The sequence below is a fragment of the Petaurus breviceps genome, unplaced genomic scaffold (genome assembly GCF_028583685.1).
Source record: "Petaurus breviceps papuanus isolate PSGF00001 unplaced genomic scaffold, PetGlider_PUasm1.0 90847, whole genome shotgun sequence".
Taxonomy (NCBI): Eukaryota; Metazoa; Chordata; class Mammalia; order Diprotodontia; family Petauridae; genus Petaurus; species Petaurus breviceps.
This window is the reverse complement of record NW_027187360.1, coordinates 4,316,670-4,340,084: the sequence shown is the minus strand read 5'-3', so window position 1 is coordinate 4,340,084 and position 23,415 is coordinate 4,316,670. Positions and strand designations below refer to the sequence as shown.

Genomic DNA, 23,415 nt, shown 5'->3' with positions numbered 1-23,415 from the left:
CTTGGCTCTCATTGTGCTAAGCCTTGGTTGGGGGAGGAGGGAGGAGGGCAAGGTGAAAACTATCTGGGAGGCTCTTAAAAATGTAGTGTTTGCCTAAGAGTGTCACGGTCTCCTTTCTCTTCCTTCTTCTCCAAGCTTCCAAAGAGAATTTAGGGCCAAAGGCTAGCTACAGATTGAGGTGGCAAGGACTTTACAGGAGGTTATGGATGACAGGAAATGGGGATTGAGGCTGTCTTGTCCTTTGGAAACCAGGTCTTCCTTCTTAATTTCTCATACCACACTTGTAGAACTTTGGTCCCCAAGAATATCAGAGCTGGAACTAGAAACGTAGACTGTTAGAACTGGACTGATATTAGAATATAGAATATCAGAGCTACAGGAGACCTTGTTGTTTTTGTTTCAATCGTGTTTGACTGTTTGTGACCCCATTTGGGGTTTATTTTGGCAAAGATCTTGGAGTGGTTTGCCATTTCTTTCTCTAGCTCATTGTACAGATGAGGAAACTGAGGCAAACAGGGTTAAGTGACTTGTCCAGTGTCTGAGACTATATTTGAACTGAGGTCTTCCTAACTCCAGGTCCAGCATTTTATCCACTGAGCCACCCAGCTGCCCACAAGAGACCTTAACAACCATCTAATCAGGGTCTATGAAGTAGAGAGATAGATTATTTCAATATGATTAGTTTCCTCTATAATTCTATTTATTTTATTTTCTGCCTTTCAAAACATTAGGTAGATAAATGAAGAGACTGACAGATAGAAAGATGACAAACGATTTGAATATAATTTTTCTTCCGAAATCCTACTTATTTTATCTTATACATTGCAAAACATTATTCTGAGGTGTCTAGAGATTTCACCAGATTGTCCAAGGGTATACATGACACATTAAAAAAAAAAAGCTTAAGAACCCCTTATCTGGTCTAGCTTTTCATTTTACAGAAAGGTAAACTTCCCCCTGAAAGAGTCACAGAGTCTCAGAAGAAGAAGGGGCCTTAGGGACCACCGACATCAACCTCTTCCCTCCCAGGAATCATCTAGCTTCTGCCTGAATTAGCTCCAGTTATGGGAAGTTCACTCCCTTGCCAGGTTATCTTCTTGAAAAGCTCTAGAAGAAAATTCTTATTTCTAATTCTGAGCCTAAATTTGTCTCCTTGTACCATCCATTCACTTGTTTTAGTTCTTTCTTCTTGCATGTGACAATTCTTGAGCATTTTGGAAGGCAGAGATGGGATAATAATAACAGAACTGACAAGATCCTCAGAGGCTATCTCCTTTAATCCTGTCATCTTACAGAGGAGAAAATTAAAGCTACTTGACTCACCCAAGATCACATCAGTGGCAGAATTTGAATCTAGGTCTTAGACTCCAAAGCTAATGCTCTTTGAGTCCTGGATTTGAAGTCGGAGACACTGGATTTGAATCCCATATCTGTGATTTCCTACCTTACCTCTCTGGATTTTAATTTCTTCATCTATAAAATGAAGCAGTTAGAATTATATTGCGAAGGTTCCTTCTGGCTGAAAAATCCTCTGATTCCATTATGAAGTCATGAAGTGAGTCAGTAGCAAAGCCTGGACAAGAACTGGTCTCCTGATCCAGTCTAGGGTTTTTTGATGTTGTTTTTGTTGTCATTTTTTTCCCCCACAGACCCTATTTTTCTAAATGTAATGCCATTTGTGGTTACTTCTTCCTCTGGCAAAGATATCAGGATGAGGAAGAAGGACGTTGGTATCTCTGTATCTGATTCTCCTCTACCTCCTTCTATTTGCCTCAGTTTCCTTCATCTCCCTCTTGCCTTTCTCCAGGAAGGCAGTCAAGTATCCTGTTTCAGACACTCCTGAAAGAAGGATGAGGGGTGGTAATTATGATCATTAGCACTGGTGGTAGTGACCTGCTTGCACCTTCTGGAGAAGGTCAGCCAGGGCTGGGCAAAGCGTGGGCTGAGGAGGGCACTCAGGGTTCACATAAGCTTGCTAATAATATTGCCAGTCAGGCTGCTGCTCCCCAGCTCTTCCGGCCCTCAAACAGGGGGCCCCAGGGACAACCCCTGCCAGTCTCTTCCGCCCCCTCCTATGTAATCTCCAGGCATCTCAGGAACAGACAGGCTGAGGAGGTAGTGTGGTTTGGGGGATGAAGGCAGACACCCTGGAGGCAGAACCTCCTTAATGATAGGTTTCAAGCTGCAGCAGGGTTATTTGAACCTTGTAGACAAGGTTCAAAAAATCGATCAGGCCCACAAAAAATGTTTACCAGCCTGGGAAGCCTCCCACCTCAGTTCCCACACTTCACATCCCGCTGGAAGGAGGATGAGTCTGTCGGCATCCTAAGGAAGGATCACCTCATCGGGCCTGAAACCTGCGTTTTCTGCCTCAGGTTGAAATTCAGGTTTGTCCAGCTGGGCCCTAATGGATTTTAATTTGGCATGGGCCTCAACATGGCTGAACTAAGATGGGGAGATAGATGAGGTTAGCTCTCTTCACTACTCACCACCCCTATCTCCTCCCAACCCTGCATAGGGTCCCAAGAAATTCCGAGGCTGTCACAAGTTGGGAGGAACATTGTGGGGTGGTGAAAAGAACACTCCAAGGGCTGAATTCAAGGCCCAACCCTACCATTTAATGGCTGTGTGACCTTGGACAAATTGCATCATTTCTGAATCTTAATTTTCTCATCTGCAAAATATCGATGACTAAGAAGCCACTCAGGCCCTCTGATCCTCAGTTTCCTTTTCTGCAAAATGAAGCAGTTGGACTAGATGGCCTCTGAGATATCTCCTATGTAAGTCTTGGGTTCTAGGCTGAAGATGGTCAGGGAAGCCTGATATGTTTTGTTCTGTGTTGAGATTTCTCAGCTGTCTCTTGACTTTCCAGCTCCTCCCACCAAGTTACTTTGCTAAATCACAAGCCACTTCACAATCTGTCTGTCTACAGATTATAGTGAAAAGAGGTTCTAATTCCATCTTGGTCACTAGCTTACTATACTACCTTAGGCAAATACAAATCACCTAACTTTCTCAGTTTCCTTTTCTATTAAATGGGGATAATAACCTGAACTCTTCCAACTTCATAAGAGATGTCTTGAGGATCATGATAACATTCAGAATGTAAAATTCAATTACAACCTTGTGACTAAGTGGGTAACATTGTTGTTGCTGTTCAGTTGTGTTTAACTCTTTGTGACTCCATGGACCCACGGATTGTCCATGGGATTTTCTTAGCAAAGATACTAGAGTGATTTGCCACTTCCTTCTCCAGTGGATCAAACAGAGGTTAAGTGACTTATCCAGGGTCACAAGCTAGTAAGTTTCTGAGGCAAGATTTGAAATCAGGTCTTCCTGACTCCAGGCCCAGCACTCTATTCACTGAGCCACTTAGCTACCTCCAAGGCAAACAGAGGTTAAGTGATTTGCCCAGGGTCACACAGCTAGTAAGTTTTTGAGGCCAGATGCAAACTCACGCCTTCCTAACTCCAGGCTCAGGGGTCTATTCATTAAGCCATCTAGCTACCTCTAGCAGGGACACAGGAAGTAACAAAATACCTCTGATGCTCAGAATGAGAGGCATCATGGCACAGTGAACAGACAGCTGCAGTAGGGGAGACCTGGATTCAAGTCCCTCCTTGGACACACGCTGGCTACATGACCTGAGCAGGTCTCTTAATTATTCAATGCCCCTAGGCAGAATTCTGTAACTTACAGAGTGAGTGCCAATCTGTGTCAGTAGAGGGTGTTTTCTCACCAGAAATTCTCTAAACCAATGAAATCACAGGTATAGTCGTGTACATGCATGTGTGTGTGTACACACATGGTCATCAATGTGTATGTGTACACACACATATTATATGCATATACAGAATCATGGTAGCTCTTGTGTGCAAGACCATGTTATTTCAACTTTGTACACACACAAGTCAACAGGGCTGGCACTGAGGAAGATAGAAAGTTGAAATAAGGCATGGTCCTGCACTTAAGAGTGCTGTGATTCTGTAATTGTGGAGAGCCTGGAGTGTCCAGCAGAAGAGTGTGAACTTTATCCAATAGGAAATGTGGAGCCAGTGAATATTTTTGAGTTGAATAGAGAGATATTCAGATATAAATGTAAGAAAGGGGTTACAGAAGGGGATTGAGTGGGGGTGGGAACGAATGATAAAAGCTAGAGCTTTAAGGTTTCTAAAGTTCTTTGGACATGTCATCTCACTTGCTTCTCCCAACAGCCCTGTGAGATAGCTGCTATTATTACTCTCATTTTACAAATGAGGAAAGTGAGGGTGAGAGGGGTTAAGTGATTTGTTCAGGGTCACACAACTATGTGTCTGAGACAAATTCTCCTGATGATAAGTCCAGTGCTCTATTCACTAAGTTAGGATATTTTTTAAAGGGGCAACTCAAAAAAATGGAAGCGCCTGTAAAGGTGTCATTGTAATAGTCTACCCAAGTGGTAATAAGTTACTACACTAGAATCATAGATTCAGAGCTGGAAGGGTCCTTAGAGATCATCAAGCCAAAACAACTCCTTTTGCAGATGAGGAAACTGAAGCCAGAGAAATTATGTGCTTTGCCCAGTATCACACAGGTAGTGAGTGGATGCAAACCTAGGCCTACTGACACCACATGCAAAGGTTTTTCCTCTACATCAGTGGTGTCACATAGAAAATGGGACCACTAAATCATACATAAGGATCCCTGTGAATGCACGTTGACTTAATTTTCAAATGTAATATTACTTATCCTTTATTGCATTTTATTTATTTTCTTAAGTATTTCCCAATTACATTTTAATCTGATTCAGGCTGCATTCGGTAATGTTGTGGGACCCTGGCCGTGCGTTTGACATCTCTTCTCTATGCTATTCTGCCTCAAGAATAATAAGTGGAAATTCTAGTGGGAATAGATATGAGGGGATAGATTTGAGAGATCCTGCGGAGGCAGCTAGGTGGGTCAGTGGATAGAGTTCTGGGCCTGGAGTCAGGAAGACTTGAATTTAAATCCAACCTCAGATTCTCACTAGCTGGGAATGTCATTTAACCTCTGTTTGCCTTGATCCACTGGAGAAGGAAATGGCAAACCACTCCAGTATCTTTGCCAAGAAAACCCCATGGAAAGTATTGATGTGCTATGGTCCATGGGGGTCATGAAGAGTTAGACACAACTGAACAAAACAACAACAATGGAGGTGAAATTGGTAACTGCTCTGATATGAGAGATGAGAGGGAAAAAAGTAGTGAAGATAACCCCAAACATGGGGCAGTTCGTGGTTCTACTAACAGAAAGAGCTATGGGAGAAGGAGGAACAGGTTTAGGGTCTTATGCTTTGGCACTAGGGACACAGAAATAAAATAAAATACCATCCCTCCCTGCTCTGCTATTTATCACCTGTTGGGGTGACCTTGGACAAATCACTTACCTCATTTGAGCCTCAGTTTCCTCATCTGTAGAGTGACTGAGATTGGACTGGATAAGCTCCAAGATCACTCCCAGATCCTGATCTAGCACAATACCTGGCACATAATAAATGTTTATCGATTAATTGATTTATCTATGATCCTATGATCCCTGACTTCAAGTGGTTTGCATTTTAATGGATGGATTGAGAAATATGAATAAATAAGCCAACAGGAAGGGGGAATCTGGTGAAGCATAAAGGAGAAACTCAAAGGGCTATGAAAAAAGCATTATACAAACACTTTTGGGGGGATTATTTTTATTACCTTTGCTTTTTCAGGACAGAATTTTCATAGCTCTGTATTCTTCACTCAGAGAAGATGGAATAAAGGAGACACTGCTCCCTGGCTGGTAATAATAAAAGCCCATATTTTCAATAGCAATTTCCTATTTGCAAAGAATCTCCTTCTAGAAGCTCTATGAAGTAGATTATACAAATTTAGCATCATCCTCACTTCAAAGAAGAGGAAACTGAGGGTCAGAGGTGAAATTTCTTCCCCCAAAGGCACACAACTGCCATAGAACCAATGAGAGCTGGGACTAGACCTTGGGTCTTCTGAAATCATGTCCAATATGCTTCCCACTACACCCCATGAACTCTCAACCCTGGGGGAAAAGGACCCTAGGGTTTTAGGAATGATAAGGATTTTGCAATGCTCCCTCCCTCTTCTACCCCAACTCCACACACATACACACACAAACACACACTTCACCTCTCTTGCCAGCCCTTCTACATTTAACTAACTTTCAGGTACCACCCAATGCCAAAAATGGGTGCTTGGCACCCAAGCCTTCTAAATTTTCCCTCCTTTTTCTTGATGCCAAATGGCTCCTGGCCATTAATTCCTCTCCCTGGAGGCAGGGTCCCAGACATATAAAAAGGGCTGAGAGAAGGGGGAAGTCTGAGGAAGATGAGAGCAGAGTGGAGTTACAGGCATTGTGCCATGCGAATATCTATTTGTCTGTCTGTCTGAGTGGTACTTGCTACTCCCCCAAACAATGCCAGACACCCTATTAATTAATATCATTATCTATGACACACCTTATAAGCTCACACTGGCCACACCTACCCACAGCTCTTCCAGACTTCAGAATAGGACTGGTCCCTGGGACCAGAGGCTTAGTTGATTGCCAGCAAACCTGAAAGGGTCCCATTTGAGGGCCAGGCCCACCTGGCTACAGGGAGGTGAAAACCTTCCATCAGCCTAGCCCCAAATAAGGGCTTTTAGCAGGGGCCTTTGGCCTCAGCCTGGCATGCAAGATGCTCATTCCTACTTCCCCTGACATCCCTATTCTCTTGTTCTTTCAAGTCCCTCCTAGGCCAGGAAGATTCCTCTGACTGCCAAGCCCATGGATTTGAATTTTTATTGGATTTTTCTTCATGTTACTATTTTTGATGGTTATCATTATCAAAGCTTAAAGATATGTTCTGTTTTAGGTGTGGATGTCTTGTCTTCCCACCTAGGTTGTGAGTTCTGTTAAGTCCTGGACTGAATCATATGGCTATAAACATCTTAAAGCTAGAGCTGGAGGCAGAGGCATGCACAAGACAATTCAGAATGACCCATGAGATTCAAATATTAAGTTTTCAGTGAGATTTTAGACCTCAGAAATAGGCAAGCACTGCAAATCAGGGATTGACTGATTGTTTAATGATTGCCTAGACTTAAGAAATCAATGGAGAAAAGGTATAGATTGAACTTAAAAATGTACCTGATACACACTTATCAGCACACCTCAGGCTGGAAGGGACCACAGAATCCATGGACTCTATACCCCTAATTTTATAGATGAGGATACTAAAGCGCAGAAAAGTTAAGTGACTTGCCCAGAGTCACACAGCTACCAAGTGTCTCAAGGAGAACCTGAACTGAGTCAGGTTTTCTTGACTGTGAGCCCAGAGTTCTACTTATTGTACCATCCTGCAACTCTAGTCTTCACCTTCTAGATTACTCAAAGAGATTGGACACATAATATGAATGTAAAGTGATGAATGAGAGCAGAGTGGTGCAGTGAAGAAAAAAATGCTGGGTCTTGAACTGGAAGGTTGGAATTTGAATCATAGCTATTAATTTTTACCTGTGTGACCTTGGGGGAGTCCCTTCAGACTCTCTGAGCTTGTTTCTTCATCTACATAATGGACCTTAAAGCACTGCATCAATATAAGCTGTTACTGTATTATGTGTGGCTAAGGGTTCTATCTTCCATAGAGCCAATGTGGCAAAGTGGAAAGTGTATTGGCCCTCAAGTCAGAGGACCTGGGTTCACAATATTATCTCTGACACTTACTATCAGTGTGGCTTTGGGTAAGTCACTTAACTTTTCTGAGTCAGTTTACTCATCTACAAAATGAGAAGGTTGGGCTAGATTCCTTCTGGGGTCCCTTCTCGCTATAGATGAATGATTGGTCATATGAGAGACACAATTCTAAATCTTAGGGTCAATGTAAGGCCCTGTATTTCTCTGACATCCATTTCTTCATCTGTAAAAAGTGAGTAATAATATTTGCATTACCAACCTACCTCAAGTGTGCTGTGGGGAAAACATTATTTAGACATTGGAGTTATTGTATGCAATGGAAAGAGCAATGAAGAACCAAGTTCAAATCTGATCTCTGTTTTTTGTTACCTGTATGATTTTAGTTGTCACTTAATCTCTCCAGACCTCAGTTTTCCCTCCTTACTCTTCTACTGCTGTTCTTTCCTCTTCCTTTTCCATTTTTTTCTTCCAATACCTTGGCACCCCATGGCCTGCAAAGACATTGGTTTGGGCATTCTTTTGGGGCTCACTGGTCTCAGCTTCTGGTGAAGGCAAAAGAAATCAGACAAAAGAGGGAAATGTGCCAGGACTTGACTTAGAGAAAGCCCCGGGCCCATTCAGTGTTCCCAGGCCCATAAAAAACCCAGCCTATCCAGCAGTCCTGAGCCCTGCCCTCCAGATTGATAGCCATAAGCCAGATGTTCCTAAGGGACTGCCTCCAGATGAGGATGCCCATTGGAATGAATGAACTTCTGCTCCCTGGAGATGATTCAGAGAACCCCCTCCCCAAGTTCCTCACCTTGGGAACTAGCTCTAGAGTCCCACTACTCAAGCCTGTCTACATTTTGTGCCCTATTGCCTTACAATTGAAGGCACAGTGTACCCAGACCTGCTGCTACAGAGTCTACTGAACCTTGGCTTAAGGACCAATTCCCATAATACAAAATGTAAGAAAATGTATCCCCTTTCCTTTCTTCCTCACAGCGGCCACATCAAATTCTAAATATAAATATTTCAAATTCTAAATATAAACATTGATTTTTTTTTTCTTTTTGGAGGGGGGATGGCAGTGCAGTTGGGGTCAAGTGTCTTGTCCAAGGTCACACGGCTAGTAAGTGTTAAGTGTCTGAGGTCGAATTTGAACTCAGGTTCTCCCTAACTGCCCCTGAAAATTGTTTTAAAAGAATTTGTAAATATATGATTTGGGGGGCTATGTCCCTTAATCCAGGATGGCCTGGTTCCTGGAATACTTCATTGAAAGGTGGATGGGCAAATGAGTAAATTGCTTGACCCTATGAACCCCAGTTTAAAGTAGGAGGTAGGAGGTGAGGACATCACCTGGAATCCTTTGGTTTTGGGCACCTTGGTGCCCTTGACAGCAAAAGCAGGGGGGTTTCTGAACCTGCATATGCAGGGATTGGAAGTAGGACTTCTGAATTTCCTCTGGAAAACCTGAATGAGTCTTCTGACACTCAGTGTCTCAGTTTCCCCATTTGTCACATACACACACAAACACAAAGAGTGCTTAAAGATTGTGAAACTGGCATGGCTGTAGTAGAAAATATGAGTCAGAAGACTTGGTATGGAATTTTGGCTCTTCTATTCACTACCTACGTGACCTTGGGCAAAGAACTCTCTCTATGGAGAAATAATCTCTAAATTTTCTTCCAGTTTTAAAACCTATGATCCTATGACCCTTACTACACCTGGCCATTGAGTCGAGTTTCTGAGTCAGCCTACAATCCCTAGGAAATGTCCAAACACTGTCCTTTGGAATCATATGATCCCGCTTAAGAACTACAACTGCAAAATCGTAGGCCGGGGCAGGGGGGGGCGGGGGCAGGGCAGGGGAGGGTCGCCAGCAGCAGGTAGGCATTAATGACCTCTATAATCCCTTCCAGCTCCAGTGCCTTGATTCGAGTATGTCACCCTGTTTCCCCCTTCCCCTCCTCCTTCCCTGAATGTCTTTCCAGTCCTTCAGCTTCTGGAGGCTAGGGACTACTCCCCGGGATTGGCCTGTAGCTGGAAGGAGGGAGGTGGAGGGAGGTGACAGATGGAGGGAGAGGTGCAGGTAGGCGGGGAAGGATGGGAGGAGGAAATGTTGAATGGGAATCGGAAACATGGGGAGGAGTGGGGCTGTGATTCATCGGGAGCTGCCTCCCTCCTCCTAAACCCCAGCTCCAGCCCAGAGAGGCTCTCACAGTAGAATTCTGGGACTTGGGGAGGAGGGGAGGCGCAGGCCGCGGGGGAGGAGGCTGGCCGGAGGGTCGGCTTCGGGGCACGGGGGGACCCAGTGTGACTGGAGGTGAGGCCAGGCCGGCCTGGACGATTGGTGGGGTCGAGGGTGGGTGGAGGGAGCCTGCTGGGTTAGCCCCGCTGCCCGGGCTTTGCTCTGCGCGGAGCAGCCGTGCTTTTGCGCTCGTGTCCAGCGCGCTTGCGAGGACCAGATTAATCACTTCCTGCCAGTCAGTGCTTATGCCTGTTCTGCGACCGCCTCCAGGCCCATCCCCTGCCCCTACCCCTGGCTCCAGCCCCGGCCCCGGCCCCGGCCCCTGCCCCCGGCTCCAGCCCCGGCCTCTGCTCCGCTACGTTGCACCCCCGACCCCCCGCCGGGCTTTCGACCTGGGGGCCTGGCGCCGGCCGTTGCCCGAGGCGAGGCGGGGGGTTGGGGGGCGGGGGGAAGCCTTCAGCGCATCGAAAGTGCTGTGTCATCTTCTCTATCATGTGGCTCTTTTGGTCATTAATAACCCAAGTTCTGGGAAACTCAGGGGCGGATTCCAGGAAGGGGGTCAGCAAGTTCAGTAAACAGATTTTTTTATTAGAAGTTGAAGGAGATGCAGAGTTTTCGTGGATCCCCAAGGGTAGAGAGGCTTTGGAGGGGGTTGGGGGTGGGGCGGGGGAGGAGATCTGGTGCCAAAGGATCCACAGGAATTCACTTTTAGGCCTAGGGCCCCCATCTCCACCGCTAATCACAGGCTCTCGGCTTGACAGGACTTCAGGGAGGCTGTACCCTCAACCCCTTCTCTTTAGAAGAGGAAACGACTTGCCCAGTCATACAGAAAAGTCTAGACTAGAATCCAGATCCTGTGACTCTGAGGCTAGAACTCTTCTCATAATTCCCAGCTGGCTGCTTCCTTTCCTTTTTATTTGTTGTTGTTTGTCCCTCATTCATTCAACGAGTCTATAAGCATCTACTATGTGCAAAGCACCCTGTAAAGCATTGGCAATACAGACTAAGTCAACAACAAGTCTTCTTATACAAGATGAGACTTTAGCTGAGACTGGAAGGAAGCCAGGAAACAGAGAAAGAAGAGAATTTCAGACTTGGGGGAACGGGCTGTGAAAATGGTCAGGGTGGGGAGATGGGATGTCTCCTGGGAGAAACCTCAAGGAGACCAGTGTCACAGTGTCTTTGGGGGGGGGGGGGGGGGTTTACTATGTAAGAAGCCTGAAAAGGGAGGCCAAGTTATGAAGGTCTGAACTCCAAGCTGGATTTCCTATTTGCTCCTGCAGGTGATAAGGAGAATTTCTTTTGCTTGATTGTATGTATTTGTTCCAAGGGCTTTGTTTTTCTTTTTAAAATGGGGATGGAGAAATGGGGAGGGGAGATTAAATATTCACTGAAAAAAATAAAATGTGTAACTTTAAAAAATGAAGGAATGAATGGGAATTGGGGGGGAGGGTGGGAAAGGAGCGACAGCTTCAGGGCTCTTCAGCTATGCCATCTCCTAGCTGACTGTGTGACTTTTGACCTCAGTGTTCCCATCTGTATGTCTAATAAATGTGGTTTAAAGTACCAGGTGGGGATTTATAATATCAGAGAATCAAAGAAAAGCTGAGTTGGAAGGTATATCAGAAGGCATGTCATTCCATCTATAGCTGAGTAGGAACTTCCATAACATGTTTGGCAAATTGTCGTCTTTCTCTTGAAGATATGTGCCCAGAGTTGGTAAAAATCAGGGTGTCAGTCTTGCTGTTACCAAAATCAGGAGTCTCTGGTGTGACCTTGGAGCATAGGGTCCAATAAGAATAATAGGAAAAAGAGCGCTTGCCCTGGAGTCAGGAGGACCCGAGTTCAAATTTGGCCTCAGCCACTTGACACACTTACTAGCCATGTGACTTTGTTAACCCCAATTGCCCTCCAAAAAGCAAAAAAAAAAAAAAAAAAAAAAAGAAGAAGAATAGGAAAAGAATTAACATTAGAAGGATGGAGAGAGGCCCCAAAAGACTTGTAGTTACCAGGAGTTAAGCATGTGGTAAATTCCTTACCAAGTACTGTTGGATTCAGCCATCCAACATTTATTAAATCCCTACTGATTCCAGGGCTCCACCCCAACACTGGAGATAGGAAAAAAAAATACGGGATAGTACCTGTCCTCAAGGAGCTTCCAGTCTTGGGGGGCGGAAGGGGAGTGGCAGGGAGGAAATAGAACATAAGTAAATGAATTAATAATGTATTATTTGGCTGCCCTTACTGAACCTTTACACCAATTCAGAGGTAAATTATTCTGCACGAGCAAATGAATTGAAAATATTTAATCTCATATTTCCAGAAGACAGACAATGAAGCATGCAAACCACCTCCTGACATAGAATATGAGCTCAAGGTGCCAAAAGATGACAAATATTTTGTTTGGAAAAGACCAATGTGGGAATTTGTTTGACTAGACTTATCTATCGTATTTGTTATAAAGAGTTTTTTGGGGGGAAGGAGTGATTTCCCAATGGGAGGAGAAAGGTAGGAAGGAGAGAAAATAAATATTTATTTATTGAAAAAAATTAATTTATTTACTATTGAATTTAATTCTATAATGTGTTTCACTCTCAAATAAAGCTCCAACTAAGAATAAAGTCAAATTGTCATTGTCAAAAATACTAACAGGTTTGTGCTCCTCTCTGGGTCTATGAGTTGGGCTTGAAAGGCAGCCCTCCCGCCTCTCTTCCCCATAACAGCCTCGCCACACTCTGGACAATTGCCAGGGAAACCTTCCTCAAGGGAGGGTAAGGGGGCAGGACTTGGGCAATTCCCCCAGCCACAGCCCCGGATATGCTCCCTCCTAGATCGGAGGGGTGGAAGGAGGGCTGGGGAGCTGCACTACCAGGTCTTAGGAAAAATGAAAGTGCTGCCTTATTTTAATCTGAAATCTGCCTCATTAACTTCCACCCATTGCTTCAAGTTCTGCCCTCTGGGGCCTCTTCCATAGACATTTCTTCAGATTTGTGAAGATAATGATCAGGTTCCCTCCAAACCACTTCACCAACACCACCACCACTTCTCCTTCAATCTGGTCTCAGCTTCCTCGTGGTTTCCCAATTCACCATCTTATCCACCTTCCTTGAGATGCCCTCAGTCAATGACCTTCCTAAAGTGCAGTGTCCAGAACTGTACGCAGGCCTCTAATTGGAGTCTGACCAGGCCAGAGTACAAGGAAACTCACCCTTCCTAGTCATGAGCCTTTCATTCATCCAATCTCCGGGTGCTTTCTTTATGGCAGCCTCAGTTCACAAGCCAGTCTTCGATATCTCTTCCCTTCTCTCCTACAAAATCCCCTTTCTGGGCCCCTCTATCTCCTCAGCATGTCCCCATGTCTCTCCACTGTATCTCTATGTTAAAACGTCCTCCCTATCAAGCGAGTTAACTTGGATGTTATTAACCAGTAACCAAGGTACGTTATTGCCTGATAGTGGAGTCACCCTTCCCAAAGGGACTGGCATTTCTATAGGGGCCATGCCTTTACCCCAGACAATTCAATGCAACAAATATTTCTGAAGCAGCTGCTCCAAAGAGCACCTCTGTGTAGCTTCTGCTAGCAGAGATGCAAGCTTTGGAGAAGACACATTCCCTGCCTTCATGGTGCTTCCAGTCTAGTGGTGGAGGAGATACAAGCATAAATAGTAGCATAACATACAACAAGAGAGAGGAACAAAGAAATCTGAAGAAGGAAGGTCTCATGGTGGAGTCCCTGGGAGAGAGGCTTGAGGGAAAGGTGCATTCCAGAGACTCCTCAGAGCATACCCACATGGGCCACGGCTTTTCTTTCCCTGCACCTTAGTTTCTCTCTAAAATTATGTCTGTACCAGACAGCCTCTGAGGTTCTTTCCAGCTCTAACATTCTGTGAGCTATAATCTGTCAGCCAACAGGTGTTTATTAAATACCTACTGTATGCTGGGCAATTCACCAAGCACCCACATATTGTTATACCCTCCTCCTCTCTTGAAGTCTAGCGTTCCACAGATCTCTTCCAGCCCTAAGCAGGATCTGCTCACTCCTGCGAGTTGTCACTTAATGTGTATGAGTATTCATCTGGGGCAAACTCATTGGAGAGGCACTGGGGCCATGTTCATCTCCTAAATAGCTTAGTTGATGCTAAGGAGTAGGGGAAGGCTACTGAATGTTAAGGCCCTGAGAGACAGACACCAGACAGAAGGACTAGGGCAGAGTCCTTGTTGCCCCATATTGGTTACAACTCTAGTCATGAAGTCTTAAGGATTTAGAGCTGGAAAACAATGGTAGAAACTATTTAGAAACTCTTTCCTCACCCCTCACCCCCTCACACACACTTTATTAGAGAAGTCTCTGAAACCCAGAGAAGGGAAGAGATTTACCTTAGATTTGGCAAGTAGTATCACAGAATCATAGCTTTAGAGCTAGAAGCGACCCAGTCTCTCATTGTGCAGATGGGGAAACTGAGACCCAGAAAGCAGAACCGACTTGCCCAAGGTAACACAGGAGTAACTAAGTAACCAGTATTCCAGTTATCAGATTCTAAATCCAAAGCTCTTTCCACTTTGCCAGTTACTTCCCTATAACCCCTAAATAGGAGGAGAGCATAGTAAGTCCTGGGGACAGCTAGGGGGTGCCATAGTGCATAGAGCACCTTGCCTGGAGTCAGGAAGACTCTTCTTCCCGATTTCAAATCTGGCCTCAGACACTTACTAGCTGTGTGACGCTGGGCAAGTCACTTAACCCTGTTTGCCTCAGTTTCTCCATCTGTAAAATTACCTGGAGAAAGAAATGGCAAACCACTCTAGTATCTCTGCCAAGAAAACTTTAAGTGGGGTCACGAAGAGTTAGACACAATTGAAAAACAAATGAACAATAGTGAGTCTTCACCCTTGTATCTCCAAAGGCAACTGGCATAGCACATGGTGGGTGTTCAGTATTATTTATTGTCTCTACTGAAATGTAACAGCTCGAATTGTGAGCTCTTGGGAAGAGAGTCCTGGAAGGATGAGAGAGGGAGGAAAGAGGTGCCCTCAGAGCTACTTAACAGGTAAAATAACTCACATTTGTTTAACACTTTATGGTTTACAAAGGGCTTTCTAAATGGGAATGCAGAGTAGCCTGATGCAGGAGGTCAGATGGGAGATTGCAGTGGGAGCCTGGCCTGGAAGCAGCTGGAGGTGAACAAAGATGGAGTCCAGCTGCCTGATTTGGCCCCTTCTGGACACCAGAGTTGGGAAACAGCTGGTGCAAGTCACTGGACCCATCTCGGTTCTGGGGGTAGAAGCTCCCAGGCCTCAGAGGCCCTTGTTCCCTAGTGAAGGAAAAGGATCAGCCCATAGTCAAAGGCTCATAGACGAATATACTATTATAATAACCTCCCAACTGTTATTCTTGCTTTCTGAGATTTCCAGTTCAGGTTGAGATTGGACTCCCTGAGTTCTGGGATCCCTACCAACTCAAAGATTTGGTAATCCTGTAAATGTTAGACGTAGAAAGGACCTTTGAGCAGAGAACATAGCATGTCAGAGCTGTGAGGGACCTTAGATCACAGAGTATCAGAGCCAGAGGGAATCTTAGACTATGGAAATGTCAGAGCTGGGAGGAAGATGTTTTAGGTGTTTAGAACTGGAAGGGCCCTTGGAACATAACATACAAAATGTCAGAACTACAAAGGACCTTAGAAACCATCTTGGCCAAGCCCCTCATTTTATATGGAAAAACCAAGGTTCACAGAGCAGAGAGTAACTTGCTTAAGATGACAAAGCAAACTTGTGGCAGATAGGACTTAAACCCTGTGTCTCAGCTCCTGTTCAGCACTCCATTCCTCTTTTTGGTGGCCCCATAGCTTTTATTCAACAGGATGGTTACCTTCCAATCCACAGGCCCATTCAAACCCGCCAGAGAGAACCCACAGAGTATGCTACACCCTCAAAGTTATAGATTGAAGAATGAGACAAAACCAACTCTCATTTCTCGAGTCCTTTAGAATTTACAAAACATTTTCTTCATAACACTTTGAGAGGAAGTTAGGGTACATTTTATTCCCATTTTATAGATGAGGAAACTGAGGGTCAGAGAAAGGAAGGGACTTGCTCATGGTCACATACATAGTAAGTGTCAGAGTCAGGAAATGAACCCAGTCTCCTGACTCTTGTCAAGTACTCTCTTACACCCCCCTCCCCTCCAGGACCAACTCTGAGGCCTTAGAGACCCAAACTGCGGCAGTGATGTGAGCCTCAGTGTCCTGTTTATATTTTGCGGTCTTGTGAGTAACAGAGTGGAAAAAAACAAGAATGAAAAGATAACAATTACAATGAAATTAAGTCAAATAAACTGGTGACTCATTCCTAGAGCAATAAAAACAAAACAGAAACAGGCTGATTTGGGGAGCAGAGAGTGCAATGAATGAAAAAGGGAAGAATCCAAGGCTGGGGTTTTTTATTGTGTAAATAAGTGTAAGCATGAGCAGGTGATGGAGGGGAACTGGGTCCTGAAGAGAAGGTGGAGGGTGCCAGCACTCAGCAAGCCCCTTGGGAACCCTGGGAATTGCAAAGCGAATGGTCATGCCAAGCTTGTGTGTCTAGTTCTTGGAGGAGCATATCCTCAGGGTGGGGTGAGTCTGTCCCAGCCCAAATCAGCATAGGCCTCAGCTGGTCCATGGTCAAGTCAACCAGACAGTGTCATATTAATGGGAAGGCCCAGCAGGTGGTCAGACTGAGAACCTCTGTGTCTCTGCCTCATTCAGAACCTGGTATGATTAATGGAAACAGCACCAGACATGGGTTCAGATGCTGGTATTGACTCTACCTAATTATCCATGTAACCTTGGAGAAGTAAATTCTTCCACTTCCTGCCTCAGTTTCTCCATGTGTAAAATAGGCATCTTTGCACTTTTTGCCTCAGGATCATTGTAGGAGAAGCACTTTGTAAATCTTAATATATTATTATTTCTCCATCCTTCAAACCCTAGGCCCAAACTAAAGTGACATTAGAGCCTATCCTAAAACAGCCTAGTGGTAGGGGAATAGAGAAGAAAATAAGAGTTGGCTACCAAATAGGAGTCCTGGCTCCTGATTCTTTTTGCCATCTAGCTGTGTGAGGTCAGTTAGCATGTCTAGGACTCAGTGTCCTCATCAGCAGAATGGACAGAATGTTACTCACCTCTGTTTTAAGTTCTAGTAAGAAATTAAACAAGATGGTATCTGAGAAACAGATCCTTTCCCCTCTCTGAGCCCTTGGAAAATGAGGGGGTGTGGACAAGATATTCTCCAAGGTCCTTCCACCTCTAGAGTCTATGAGCTTATGAAGTCAACTGGCCGGCCTTCCCTTGAATGACAAGGAGGTAACCTTGGGAAGCACATGATTCAACATGAGAAATTGGCATTGGGGCAGAGGAACAGAGATAGGGAGAGAGAGGAAGAAAGAGTGGGGACAGTGAAACTAGAATAGAGGTGTGTGCATACTTGTGTGTGTGTGTGTGTGTGTGTAACAGAGTGGTCTGAGTCTGAGCTCTGTGTATGTGTGTGCATGTGTATGTGTGTGTGAGAGAGAAAGAGAGGTAGAAGGAGGGAGGGAAAGAAAAAATGAGAATGAGAAAGGGACAAAGAAAAAGAAAAAATGAGAGAAAGGGAGAGAATGAAAGAGGGAGAGAGACTGAGAAAAAGAGGGAGAGAGGAAAAGAGAATGAAAGAGAAAAGGAGAGAATGAGAAAGAGAAAGAAAGAAAAAGAGAGAGAGTTTTGTGTATGTATCTCAGAGGATTCTGGAATGGTATGGGTCAGGGCTACAGGTACTGCAGAGGTCTATGTCAGCTGGGTATCTGTGCATGCCAGAGGGATGTAGTGTTACCATGCCTCTAGCCAGACAGCTTTGTAATCTCCCAGTCACCCGTAACTATTCCTCCTTTCTCATCCTCTATAGCCAATCATTTACCATCTTATTGATGCTGCCTTCATAATGTTGACTTAATGTATCTCCTCTCCACTCCAGTGGCTTTGGAAGAAGTGTCCTACCTGGTCTCTTTGCTTCCAGCTTGACTTTTCTCCAACCTATGTTCCACACAACTACCAAAAGAATCTTCCTAAAGCACATGTCTGATCATGTCATATACCACCCCAACCCCTGCCAAAAAAACAAAAAACAAACCCAAAACCTTCAATGGCTCCCTAATGCCTCCAGGAGGGATTTAAGGCCTCCACCATCTGGCTCTCACCTACCATTCCAGCCTTATTTCATACAACAAAATGTTCAAGTTAAACTGACTTTCTAATTGTTCCCCACCTCCCACTTTTGTGCATCCACACTAGGTAAGATGTCCCTTAGGTCTGGAAAATAATCTATCCTCATTTTCCTTTCTCAGAATCCTTGTATTCCTTCAGGACTCAACTCAGGCGCTACCTTCTCCAGGAAGCTTTTCCTGATTTCAGTCCCTCCTCCCTTTTCAGCTGTTAGTGCACTTTTCTTCCATTTTCCTTACACTATACCTTCTGGAGATATTTGTTGCATCCTTCCAGGAAACTATAAACTCTTTGAGGACAAGGCCTTTTGCTCCCAGTTCACAAAGAGATTGAAATTTCTTGACAGCCACAAACCCTAGCACACACCATGCCCAATACCTTGTACATACTAGATACTAAAAAATTTTTTGCTTTTTGGGATTAAATATGGTGATGGTGGTAGTAGTGGTGGTGATGGTGGGAATGTATTGAGGTTATATTTGTGTGTTGTGTCCTGTTAGGACTGACTGCATCAAGATGGTATAGTGTGATGTGTGTACATGTGTGTGTGTATATGTGTGTGTGTCATTGGGCTGCCTGCGTCAGAGTGGTGAGGAGGATCAGGGCCTTGCCCATCAAGGCTCTGAGTGTATCAGGGCCATGTGTACCAAGGGTCAAGGCTATGTGGGTTAGAGCTGTGTGTGTAAGGCTGTGTGTGTGTGTGTGTGTGTGTGTATGTGTACATGAGCACAGGCTGGCTGTGGGTATCAGAACTGTGGGTGTGAAGATTGTGTAATAGAGAGCCCAGAAATGGCTCCCCAGCCACAAAGGAGGTTGGTCTTTGGGGTGGGCAGGCAGGCAGGCCGAGAGGCCTGCAGGGAGGGAGGGAGGCACATAGGCGGCTGGAGCTTGATCAGCTCAGGGAGCAGGCTGCCAGTTGCATAAGCAAAACCTTGGGAAAGTCACATGGGGTGTCAGTCCTCTCCTGCCACCACCCCCAACTCCCTTGCCCTTCATAGTGGTAGCTTTTTAAAAGAGCTTTGACTATCCCACCCCCAACCCCCTCTGAATAATCTCATCTTTATTCTTCTTTCCCAACAGGCCTTGAGGAGCCTTTTTCTCAGGGCCCTTTGAATGGGGAGGTGGGGAGGGATAATGGGTCAGGGCTGTCATTGTCACAAGGTTGCTGTTGTCCCCTTGGTGGGTCAGTGGTAAAAGGTCCAGAGCTCAGGGCCATAAGGAAGGGAGATAAAAGGATCCCCAGACTAAGGCTATTCCTAGTGGGACTTCGAAATGAGAGGATTTTTTTTTCTTACCCAGCCTTAATCACTGAACAGGCGTTGCCTCAGTCAAACTGAGAACTGGAAAAGACCTTAAATTTAAAAAGCCAAGGTCTCCCACTGCATCAGGGCCATCTCCAGTTGTCCTGATCTATATATGGCCACTGGATCCAGATGGATCAGGAGAAGAAAGTGAGGCTGCTGACTTTGCACAGTCCTGCCTCATTTAAATCCAATTCACTTGAGAGTCACAGTCATCTTCAAGAACGAAGGACATACAACAATATAACAAGAGGCAAAATGTACACCAGTAGCAAGGTCACTGAACCTGAAGAGAGGTCTGGGTTCAATTGCCTGATGTGCTGCTCTTCATTTCATTTTTGAGGGGGGAAGGCAGCGCAGTTGGGGTTAAGTGACTTGCCCAAGGTCACATAGCTAGTGTTACATGTCTGAGGCTGGATTTGAACTCAGGTCCTCCTGACTCCAGGGCCGGTGCTCTATTCACAGTGCAACCTAGCTGCACAATCCCTCAGGATTTGTTTCAACTGTAGATCCTGGAATGACATTTTACCTTTCTATGAGTTCTTTAAAGTATAAAGGATGATTTCTTCCAAACAACCATGGAAAATAGGAATTTGTTATTATCACTCCTATCTACCAGGTGAGGAAACTGAGATTATGATAGCGAAAACAATTTCCTGAGGTCACACAGATAGAATCAACCAGTCAAGTCATCAAGCATTTATTAAGCATCTACTGTGTACCAGACATAGTTCTAAGTCAAGTTCTACGAAGAAAGGCAAAAACAGGGATCTTGTTCTCAAGGAGTTAAAAATTTAATGGAGAAGACCCATACAGACAACTAAATGCAAACGAGGTATAGACGGTATAAATTGGAGATGAGCAACAGAGGGAATGCTCCAGCGTGAAGGGGGACTAAGAGAGCATTTTTGTAGAAGGTGGGATTTTAGCTGAGACTTGAAGGAATCCAGGAGGTGGAAATAAGGGGGGAGAGCATTCCAGATATGGGGAACAGCCTGCAAAAGTGTAGGGAGCTGGGAAATGGAGTTGAGAAACAGTAACAAGGACAGTGTCACTGGATCAAAGATGGGAGTAAGATATAAGAAGACTGAAAAGGTAGGAAGGGGACAGATTTTGAAGTCAAATGAGAAGCAGGTGCAGTGAATAGAGTGCTGGGTCTGGGGTCAGGAGGACCTGGATTCAAATCCAGCCTCAGACACTTTCTAGCTGTGTGACCCTGGGCAAGTCACTTAACCCTGGTGCCTCAAAAAAAAAAGTTAATATATTTTATCCTGGAGGAAGCTGAATGGGGATGGGTGGGTGACATGGTCAGACCTATACTCTGTCTCTGTCTACCACCAGACATCTCTGTCTTTAAAGCTAAGAAGCAGCATCACATCTTTTCCTGGTAGTTAAGCTATGAGGAAGGAGGGTGGGAAAATGCAGGAAAATCAGTCCCTATTCACCCAGACAACCCTTTCCCCCTGGTATACCTGTATTCACCAAATCTGCCTGTAGTCATATCTTTTGGAGGAGAGGCTGTTAAGCCTGCCCTGGCCCTCTGAGGCCACTCTGAGCAAAGCAATCCTACTTGGTAGGATCTCAGGGTTAAAAGAGACACCCCCCCCAGTCTATCTTCCACCCCAATTCAGCATTGCCCTAGACAGATAGATGTTTCTTTTTGATCCTACAAGTTGCTTTTTAATCATGGTTTATACCTCTCAATCCCTCTTTTAAGCATTGGATCATAGAATCTTAGACCTAGAAGGGTCTGCGGAGCATAGAAAGTCAGAGTAGGGAGGGACCTTCGATTATGGAAGAGGTAAAGTCAGAGCCAGAAGGACCTTTAGAATATAGAATATAGGCTATTCAAGCAGAGGGGCTTATACAGCCCATACCAACTCTAGAGGTCCTTATCCCAACTCCCACCTGCACTCATAAATTAGTCAGGTTCCCAGAGGACTGGCTGTAACTTCTGCTTAGCATTCTTTTTTTTTTTGAAGGGCAGTTGGGGTTAGGTGACTTGCCCAAGGTCATATGGCTAGTAAGCATTAAGTGTCTGAGGCTGGATTTGAACTCAGGTCCTCCTGACTCCAGGAGTCAGTGCTTTATTCACTGTGCCACCTAGCTGCCCCTCTGCTTAGCATTCTAAGGATACCCCTAAGGGGTTGTAGGGTTTTTTCTGTAACACTATTGACTTTAACTCCCATTCTAGTGTGGTTTCATCCAATATCAGTCAACAATTATAGTTAGCATCTCTCTAATATCATTGATTGACAGTAACATTCCAATATCATTTAGCCAATTAACATTAATTAACTTTATAGAGAGAAAAGACATAGCAAGAATAGAAGTTGCAAATCATTTCTCCCAATGCCCAAGGGCATACTATCCTCCAGGGACAGTGGATTCAAAGCAGTTTCTATAAAACTCCTACCCTACCAAGTTTACATTTAAATGTGGCAGACATGGCCACTCAGGCTTATATGTGGTGGGCCTGGGGCAAGCAGGCCATTTCTCAGGACTATTCTGCCAGCCAACTCCAATATGTTCTCTGATTCTGGACTTCTGGTAGCTCACTTCTCTGACCTTTCAAAGCTTACAGGGTTGTAGACATCTTCAATAAGCCAATAATTAATACCAATAGCCAATAATAATACCTAAGAATAAGAAAGAAAGAATAAATCACCACAGAGGTAGAAAAACAGCATGACTTCATGACACCTCCAGGTAAGAGAGGGCTGCTGGCTCCTCCTCCACCCTGAGGCCTACAGAGATTTCTCCTTCTCACTCACTTGACCAGATAGAGGTGAGCTGCTGCTGCCTCAGCAGCCAATCAAAAAGTTTTTTCTCCTCACTTGAGTGGACAGAAAACCTGATTAGAATACCTTTGTATACTTCAAAGTAGACAGCAGGGCCCTCCATTATGCATGTCCTGAAGCAGCCTCAGCACATATCTACATGCTCCTGGAGCTGAGACCTCATTATCCCTTGTAACCTAGAATATAGGCCATAGGTGTGAGGAACCTTAAAACAGAGGACATGAAATGTCAGAGCTGAAAAGGAGCTAGAACATAGAGTATAGGAGATGGAAGATAGAACACAATGTCAGAGTTGAGAGGGATCTTGGAATATGTAATGTAGAATGACAGATCCAGGAAAGACCTTAAAATATATAATAGAGAATGTTAGGACCGAGAAGAACTTTAGAATATAGAGTATCAGAACTGGGAGAAACATTAGAACATATAATTTTGAATATCAGAATTTGGGGAAACCTTAGGGAACATCTATCAGACTGAATTCAGTGGGACTCAGGATCAACCATTTAAGTAACATTGCCATCTTTTTCCTCAATCACCTTCTGTGTATCTGGCCTTGAAATTAGAAAAAAAGACTGGGACTTGGCCTAAAGAAGCTTATAGTCAAGATGAGGAGACAGGTCACACTTGCATGAAATAACAATACCAGATAATATTATCATTAAGTTAATTGTCTTCTCTTCTTTACCAAAAACTTCCTCAACCTCTTCTTGTCCCCTACACAATTATGCTAAAAAGACACCAGGAATGGAACCCATTCAACTAAGTACAAAAACACTAGGTGAAATGCTAAGTGCAAATGTAGACCCTGGACCAAAGGCTCATTCCTTTGTCTGGCTTCTTTTAAACTCTGTCTGATTTCCTGAAGGCCCTGGGTATCTGATACTAGCCTATTCTCTTCAATATCTTCTGGAATGGCAATGATCCCATTTTCTAAATATTGTTCAAGGATTCTTTCAAGTTTCAGACAGTCAGCCATTTAATGAATACTTATTAATATGTTTATTCTGTAGAGGAGAAAGGGTAGGTCCCCTGCCCATAGAGAGCTTACAGTCTAGTTGGAGAGGCAAGGCTCAGCGTACATATACCTTGATTCTCCAACGTATTGATGACCTTATTGAGGTCAGTACTCCCTCCAAAGATGTAAA

The 23,415-nt window shown here is 44.5% G+C and overlaps 1 long non-coding RNA gene across 2 annotated transcripts in view; it reads left to right on the top strand.

The window, feature by feature from the left end:
* The first annotated feature begins 2,075 nt into the window (after nt 1-2,075).
* LOC138149587 (uncharacterized) overlaps nt 2,076-23,415 on the top strand; it is a 56,078-nt gene continuing 34,738 nt past the window's right edge. The window contains exon 1 of one of the 2 annotated variants that reach the window (XR_011165361.1): nt 2,076-2,387. This is a non-coding gene — a long non-coding RNA (uncharacterized lncRNA). Of the gene's footprint in view, nt 2,388-9,672; nt 9,773-23,415 lie in introns of those variants that run through there. The other variant, XR_011165360.1, reaches the window with a different exon arrangement.